Source organism: Austrofundulus limnaeus, unplaced genomic scaffold, assembly GCF_001266775.1.
Source record: "Austrofundulus limnaeus strain Quisiro unplaced genomic scaffold, Austrofundulus_limnaeus-1.0 Scaffold11, whole genome shotgun sequence".
Lineage (NCBI taxonomy): Eukaryota > Metazoa > Chordata > Actinopteri > Cyprinodontiformes > Rivulidae > Austrofundulus > Austrofundulus limnaeus.
The window spans coordinates 3507894-3516742 of NW_013952413.1; the positions used below are offsets into that span (position 1 = coordinate 3507894).

The 8849-nt window shown below is 40.3% G+C and overlaps 1 protein-coding gene across 1 annotated transcript in view; it reads right to left on the reverse strand.

Moving 5' to 3' along the window:
* Positions 1 to 8849, reverse strand: part of rassf5 (Ras association domain family member 5) — a 33786-nt gene that overhangs the window by 23005 nt on the left and 1932 nt on the right. The gene's annotated exons all lie outside the window — the stretch shown is intronic.

Here is an 8849-nt window from a genome sequence, read left to right on the forward strand (position 1 = left end):
TGTGTGTGTGTGTGTGTTTAAATATGAGTATATGTGCACTGGTATATGTGCATTATTATATATCACATGTGTTTAGTGTTTTTTGTTTTGCTTTTATTTATCTTTCTTTATTCTGTCTCACCCTCTCTGTATTGAGCTGCAGTAATGTGCAAATTTCCCCACTGTGGGATCAATAAAGTCTTATCTTATCTTATCTTATCTTAAATCTGATTCAAATAATATTACTACATATGCAAACTCAATGTATAGTTTGAGTTTTCATCCACTCATATCTAAACCAACAAGAATTACAACTCAGTGCAAGAGTGATTGACAATATTTTTATTAACGTAGGAACTGGAGAGGTAAAGAGAGGCATCTTAATAACTGATATAAGCTTATATATTACTAGTTTTTGTCATTTGTAGAAACTGTCTATGCAGTAATACAACGACTACAGTAGATAGGAAAAGGATAAACACAACAAAAAAGCGTTGGACAAAGTAAAAAAGGATTTGCAAAACCAAAACTGGAAGGATGTGTATGTAGATGATGTAAACAGAGTCAGTGATGTGTTTATGAATATTTTGGGAGTTCTGTCTGAAAAGAATTGTGTGGAAAAAAACTGTTCAAAAAGAAACTTTGACAAACCATGGATGACCAAAGGATTAAGACATAGTACTTATTAGTACTTACTTAAAAAGTACTCATGCTTCTTAAAATTAMGAACAAAAGAAGCAGAAGATAAATACAAGACATATTAAACAGAGATTTTGCTATGCGTAGTTSTTATATTATTTTCAAAACCAGTGTTGTCCACCCAGATGTTATACTTGAGGATGGCCACAAAAGCTCAGAGTACAAATAGTTTTTTTCTCCAGTACATCTTAGGTTTTACAGGCTGTGGTGATTAAACTCAATAAGACTGAGACAAAGAGGTTCAAGTAAAACTTTGGGACAATTTGACCAATCAGACACATTTAGAGCACCATCATGAAGATTTCAGGCAATCCTGAAAGTACAACATGTCTCCTTTTGGCAGTAAAAGGAGGGTGTAACTCCCTTCTTCCTGAAGTGGAAAGAACCACACTCCAACATCCTCTTGGAAAAGGTTCACATTTTTAAAAAGGCAGATGTAACACCATTTAACCACCTCCGCTAGCAACGTTTGGTATCAATCTCCTGGTTGAGAACCAGAATCCCATGTTCCATAGAATATAAGAAAATCTMTGGCTTCAAACTGCTAGTCTCTAAGGTCAACGCTGATTAGATCACTGGGATTACTTTCTCACACTTAGAGACGACTTTCTTCACAGCCTAATCAAAGGTTAATCAACGGTGTTGTGAAGTCGGTGGTGATCCTCTTTGATGAATTTTGGCGAACAGTCTTTATGTTGTAATGTTCGCATAAAAAAACTTGACAAAAAACTAGAAATATCCATTGTGTTCCAGTTTTCTCTTTAAAAGGATTAACTAGGCTTCCTAACAGGGAACACCATCCAAAAATAGCTCTTATCAGTCTGCAGTGAGATGCGCTGGCGAGGCTGCTTCCTGGGCTCGAAAGGCCGCAGCATGACGTCACTCAGGTTGATCAAAGGGGATCTAGATGAAGTGATTCCTGAGTCATGTTTAATCAGACGGACGCAGCTGGAGCCACGTTTCTTCTGTAACTCAGCTGTCAGTCTCCCTCTCTCTCTCTCTCTCTCTCTCTCTCTGAGTGGATCAATGAATCTGTAGCCATTTCACTCCCTGCCTCTTTCCACCCCAGCCACACTATTTGCTAGTGTTACATTATGTATTCATCGCCTGCTGCTGGCGTGGGGGGGCATTAGCTCAGTCCTTCATTTGGAGAAAACAAGGGGAAAAATCAATGTGGTGCACCGTCCAGCAGGCTCACTCTTTTCTCAAATTTCAGCTACAAGTATATAAATGTCAATACCATAATCCGCTTGCAAAGTATTGTAGGAACATTCAGATAATTTTTTGTGTTTCCTTGCGAGGCAACTGGAGGAAGCAGCAAGAAAATAACTTTTAGATGCTCCTGATGTCGTCTGATTTGTTTAAAATGCTATTCTGCCGTTACAACGGGTCTTCACAAAGTGTCTACATGGAGGAAGGCCTGCTCTTTCACAAAAAGCAACACCAGTGAATACAGAGTAGAGATAAACACTAAGAGGGCTTGGGGGCATTGCTGTTCAGTGGCAAACAGACCAGTGCACACATCACAATACACAAATATTTTGACCAACTAGCCTTTGAGGCCAGCTCAGCTCAATCTGTCAACTCATCACCTAAAACTACCAACTCTGCATTTATGTGGCTTCAGCTGCAGCTTTTACATTCCTCTTGTGTACTCGTGCACATTTCATTGGCCTTTTCATACCTGAGKTGTTGAGCAGGGAACCGTTCGACGCCGTCCGCCGGAGGATTCGCAAGCTGTCACTCCAGGAGCGAGACTTGGGCAGCCTCTTTAGAAGCCGACCCAGCCGCCGGGACACCTGACCGAAGCAGGCGCTGCCAGCCTCGCCGTCCGACTCGCCCCTGACCTCCTCCAGACACAGAGACACCTGGCCCAGGAAGGTCCTGCCCACTCCTTCGACTCCCGTTGCCCCCCCTCGCCCCGAGTGGAGAGGCGTTATCTGTGCCATGGATGGAGCATGCTGGCACCATCCGGAGGGCGCCGTCCTGTGAGCGTAGCCGTCGCTGGACCTCCTGTCCTGCCTCCGGCCGCCTCTGTCCCTCTGTGGGCTGCCCCAGCGCCAGCCCACCCACTGCCCCCCTCTGCCATCCCAGCGAAACCACTCTGCCACCGGTGCTACGCTCCGAATAAGCAGCCCCCTCTCCGCACGCTCTGCCACCCCTCCACCTGGTCTCCTCACCCACTCCCCTATGCTCTCACCTCTCTTCTGTCCTTACACTACACTTCCTCAACACGCCCCCCCTCACTCACACACACCTCTGTGGAGACCTGAATCTCTGCGGTCTGACTTGTTCCTCTCTCGTCCTGCTCTCTCTCTCTCTCGGTCTACTGCAGCACCCACACTCTCTGCAGTACCAACCAGCCGGCTTAAAGAGACAGAGACACCCCCCTCAAACCATCCCTACTTTCTCTTATCTTCTCTTCCAGCAACAGGAGCCTCTCTCTTTTCTCCTTCCTCAGTCGTCGACTCTCATCCAGTCCGTAAACATCCTAGAGCATCTGCAGAGGTGCTTGCAACACCTCCTCCTCTAGTCCTAACCCCTCTTTTTTTTCCAGCCTCCTCCAGCCTGGTTGAAGGGAAGTGAGTCAGTCGGTTTTTCTCGCCCCACAACAGCGGCACATCTCGCCTGTGTGAAGAGGACGCATCACCTCCAATCTGTGTGTGTGTGTGTGTGTGGGGGGGGGGTAAATGACGTGCAGAAACGTCGGTTATTAATATGCTTTGTGAAAAAAAATAGAGACGAAGAGCTACTGGGAGTTCTTCTCCTGGCCTACTTTGAAAACAGGGCGAACAGGATGTGCTCACCACTTTAACTCATGGGCAAATGACATAAACACAAGTGATGTCATCAGAAACAMCATTTTGGCTCGGGTGGTATAGAATTGGGCTGGATTTAATTTGTTGTGTTTCAGTCCAAAATAATCAACAGATCATTGTTTGGTAAAAATGTTCTGAAGAGTGCATTTCTGTCCTGAAAACATCTGCCTCTCTGGGGTCCTCAGATCAGTACCAAGGGCAGACTAAATATAGCCTCAATGAAAATCAGACAGACGGCACAGCAGAGATGGACAGAGAGAGGGGCTACAATACTCCACATCTGAGCTTTTCTTCACGATGTTTTTTGCACGTCAACATGTCTCAATTATGGCAAAACACAACTCGGTTAATATGTGACTAATATTAATAAAGAGAAATTAGCTTTAAAGAGATGTTTTGCCCAAAGTCCTTCAAGTTTTACTACAAGCCTGGCAGTGCAGCAACAGTGGTGTTTTGAGACCCTAATCCATTTATCATGGACCATTCTCCCCGTTTTCCTTTTTCCAATTTAAAAATAGGGATTTGGAAGAGTTATCGTGAAACAGCTGAGATGGATCCAGACACAAAATCCGCTCAGCGTAAACCAGAGGACCAAAAGATGATGGGATCTAAGGAATTCATACTTTAAGTCCCCTAAAGAGATGTCAGATTGTCATGGGGTATAAGGAAACAAAGATTGCAGCACATCTGTGTGTTTACATGGGGAACAAATCCAGAAAAAGCAGTGTGATAGTAGTTTATGGAAAGTGTTTTCTTCATGTGAAGATGAGTTTAAATGTCTCTGACCTATAAGAAGTTCAACTTGTCACCAAAAACAAAACAAAACAAAAAAACTACCAGACCAATACATAACACAAGTATACAATATGAGAGAGTATAAAAATAAGTGTAAAAGTCTAGAAAGGCCCAAATTACTATAAACTTTTTCAGCTTGGACACAACAAAACCTGTTAATAAAGGATCTGACCTTGAAGGATTTATTAGTTTACAAGTTTATCAACTGTATTTTCTATTCAATTAATAATCACTAGGGGTGTAAGAAAATATCGATACACTGAAATATCGCGATATTTCATTTCCCGATACTGTATCGATATTCTAAAGCCCTGTTTTGTTTTTTAATTAAGGTTTAAAATGTCAACCTTCTTGCCAACCGTTCATTTTTATGTTGTAGTTCAGCCTCTGACCACTAGTTGGCAGCAGTGAGCCAGCCATTTGGCTCCTCTACCTCTTGAGCGCCAGAGAGTAAGGGTAGCATTAGAATTGTAAGTAAACATTAGCTTTTTTTTTTTTCAGTAAGAGGTTTTTATTTAATAGAATTTTTGGACAAAAAAAATCACAATATATCGCAATATACTGCCTTGCTTACAGTATCGCAATATATCGGGATATATCGTATCGTGACCCCTCTGTTATGATATGTATCGTATCGCCAAATTCTTGCCAATACACAGCCCTAATAATCACACATATAAGTTTTAGTAGCTTCAATTTTTTTAAATGGAGACATGCTTCAAAACATGTAAAAGTGTTATTAAGCACTGACTAAAAAGCTAATTTATAAAAAAAGTAATAATTTTCAGTCTGAAGTGTAACACTTTAGCTGATGATAGTCACAAATGTTTAGAATTCCAATTTCATTTATTCGTCTGGTAATTTTACATCATTATTAGTTTTATATTAGTGCCATTTATATAAAAACATTTGATTGTTAACTTTGTGCTGATATTTTGACAATGTGTCCTGAGGTGTTTAAGTTTCATTTACTTTAAAACCAAAATGTGTTAACATTGATGACAAGATGTGTATCTGCATATTTATGGCATCATTAKTAACTGACAATAATCATAATGTTAATATTTATCATACTGATACTAACAGCTAGTGCTTTTGGTCAAAATAACTTAATTAAATTTTCAGGTTCCTGACTTTAAAAGCTACATTCTGATACCTGGATCATTCTGATATCATAAGCAGATCCCGAGAAATGACTTAATTTGTCTTGTTGGTTACGATAATTCATTAATATTTGGTCTGAATCCTAATTTTATGTAAATTTAATGAGAATTTTTTGATGGCATTATAAAGAGGAAATCTCAAATAAAATTTGAATATTGAGATTTCCCACTTAGAAAGAAATAAAACTTTGCTAACTCACAGGGAAGATCTCAAACCTTTAAGGCATTTTTCCTCAAAATCTGTTTTTTTGTTCCTACTACTCAAAAATGAGCTTCAAACATTTTTTTAGGATTATATTTCAGACAGTTCATTCAAATGATACACTGATAAGGCTTTCATTCATTATATTTTGACAAAATGCTATTTTTGCAAACCCTTTATCTGCCTATTTCTCCATATTAAACCTTTGGACTTAATCCTCRTTTCGATGTGATGGGTCACAAAAATGTCAACTTTTCTTATTTCAAGCAGACCTTTGGGGTCCAGAACAAAGTCCAACCTGTCTTGGAAGACCCCCTGACAGCACAGCTCCAAGAACAAACTCCACCATGATAACGTGATTCACGGTGGGATAAAAAACAAATAAAACATACTGTATAATGATATTTACACACTGATGAGTGCTAACAGTATATTAAAGCATAATTGACAGTTTAAATTCACATCTTCATCTGTTCAGGGGTTAAATGCAGGTCTCGTGGGGGTTAAAAACCAGTTAAGTCGTGATTATTTTGAGACACGCGTCTCGTTGTTTAACAGAGACTAAAGAGATGAGAGCCCTTAATCCAGTAAAGTCAGAGCACTGGATGCACAACAGCATGTGTCCCTGAAAGATTGTAATTACACATTAATCTGACATCTGACTCTGTCTGTAATCCCAACCACCACTCCACTGCTGGGGCTTAATCCTAGACAGAAGACACCCAGAGCTGGGATTAGGAAGGCCGCTGTTCCCCTCCTGCTCTCTGTCTTTTCAGGGCACGCCTAATTAATGTGGCAGGATGCAGAAAATTAACTAACTAAATAAAACATACCTGCCAAATGCCTTTTTKAGACTAAGATCATCTTATAACCCTAACTCTAGTGTTCAAAATGAGTAAATATTTGCAAAAMACAAAGTTTATCTGTTTGAACATTAAATATCTTGTCTTTGTTGTGTATTCAACTGAATAAAAGGATTTGCAAATCATTGTATTCTGTTTTTATTTACAGCGTTCCACCTTCATTGGAATTAAAGTTGTATGTTAAGAAACTACGATGTCGCAGCAATTTTGGCTCAACTTTGAAAATACTGTACTACAGCCTATATATTGCAATATAGTCAGTCTCAGCTACTACCACAGTAATATTAGGCCAATATCTGTAAAAAGGACTGAGTTATGGCCGTTTTAAAGTTGTTGTTTTTTTGTAAGTTAACCGGCTGTGGCAGTGGCACAATAATCAGTTCATTCTGCAAGTTTCATTAAAGCTCATCCAGTGGCTCATGAGATATTTTGTTAACACAAAGATAACATTATCATCCGCCTTTGCCTTTTGGAGCCAGGCAATAAAACTCAAATGAAAATTATTTACAACTACAGACATAAACCGACCACGCATAAAGACTCAGCTGTGTCCTGAATTTTCCTTCACTCTGCAGTTTTATGTGCGCTCACTGAGCTTATATTTAATTTCTTATTACGCAGTTACAGCCTGATACGGCTCAGATACTCCTGCAGCGTCTCTTTGCACACTGACAGGGAATTCTGTATCGAATATAACTCTTTCATTTAACTGCCAAGAAGAGCAATAAAGACCAAAACTGAAAGCCAAGCAGATGAAAGCCAAGAGTGGAGTCAGAGGATTCTGTAACGACACGRCAGCAGACGCAGAGGCTGAGAGCTGAGGTTAGGCTGACAGATTCCTCTGCAGGCCACAGCTGTCCCAGTGGGACATCGCTGCAGGCCTCGTTTTTGTACATTTCATCTGCAACAGAGCCCCGGCAGATCGAAGGAGGGCCGACACACTGAAGACAGACGAAGCAACAAAACAAGAACATGAAACGAGGGTTTGTTTATGGCTGCAAATAATTGTCATCTGCTCCGAGGCGGAACATGTGTCGGTTCTATTTCAGCTGTTTTGGTTGTTTTTCTTTCCCCCCTAAAAATACGCTGAAACGCCCAACTTTGTCTTGTGTGGTTACCCTCGTGACTGAAGCTCACCTCGGCTGCTTTGAGAAGTGGGGAGCWGAAGGACGGAGGTTTCCTGGCAGCAAAGTACAGCTACTCTGAGAAGCATGTTTTAAACTCAAGGCTCGCGGGCCAAATCTGGCCTACCGTACCATTTTATTYGGCCCCTTTCAATGTGAAATAATTTTGACTTTTGTTGTTGTTTTTACATTCAGTGCATTATTCACATGACAGATGGACAAATTTCAAACCCAGAAAATAGTTAGAATTGTTCAGTAATATTGGATTTTGGTTCAGAAAAAGCAACATGATCAACTTTAACTAACTTTWGCTTTATTCTTTTCTTATTTAAAATTCTGATAAAAAGATTTTTAACGAGGGTATTCTTTTTCTTAATAATTTGATGGATTGTGACAAAATGTATGGCTTAGAAATAACAAATGAAAAAGTTGTTGAAAGAGAGAAAGGCATAAAAAAAGTGAATGCTAAAGATGTGTTTTTCAAAATTTTATTTTTTTTCTTTATCTGTTACATCCTAAATCCTCCATAAAACACAAATTTAGGAAATGTTATTTGTCTTCCTACAAGAATAACTTGTTATATAACATGTTTTTGATAAATACAGACAGAAATCGGCCCTTAGCTTGGATCAAGTTTATAATTTTGCCCCCCTTGTGTAACTGAGTTTGACACCCCTGCTTTAAAGAGGCGAATAAAAAAAAATAATAATAATAAAACCTGGGTGAACTTCCTGGGCTGTAAAACAAATGTGTGTGATTGCTGCTCCAATAATCTTTACTCTTGCTCCAGTGAGCTCTTGCTGATAGAGCACTAAATCAGACAGCTCTGCAKTGCTGCAACTTGCGCTCCTTTTTGTCCGTGCTTTTTTTTTTTCCTTGCAAACTGCGCTCGAATCTTTGTCTCTCTTCATCCCCATCACCCTGCCTGTCCTTGGAATCAAACATGTTGTTTGTGCACCACTGGAAACCTCCCAGCTGAGAGAGGCTAAAAAAATCCTGTTTGATTTTTCCACTTCTCATTGGTCTTCATCCAGTAGCTCAGCTTCTTCCYCCCTTATCTTCCACCACTTTCAGTCCTGCCTCCCCCTCCACGCCCTGCAGCCGCAGACCCCCATGACGAAGGGTTGCTGACACAATGCTAGCTCAGCATGAACACACACACATATACACACTTGCTTAACCTGAAGAACCTTTATGAGTCTGTG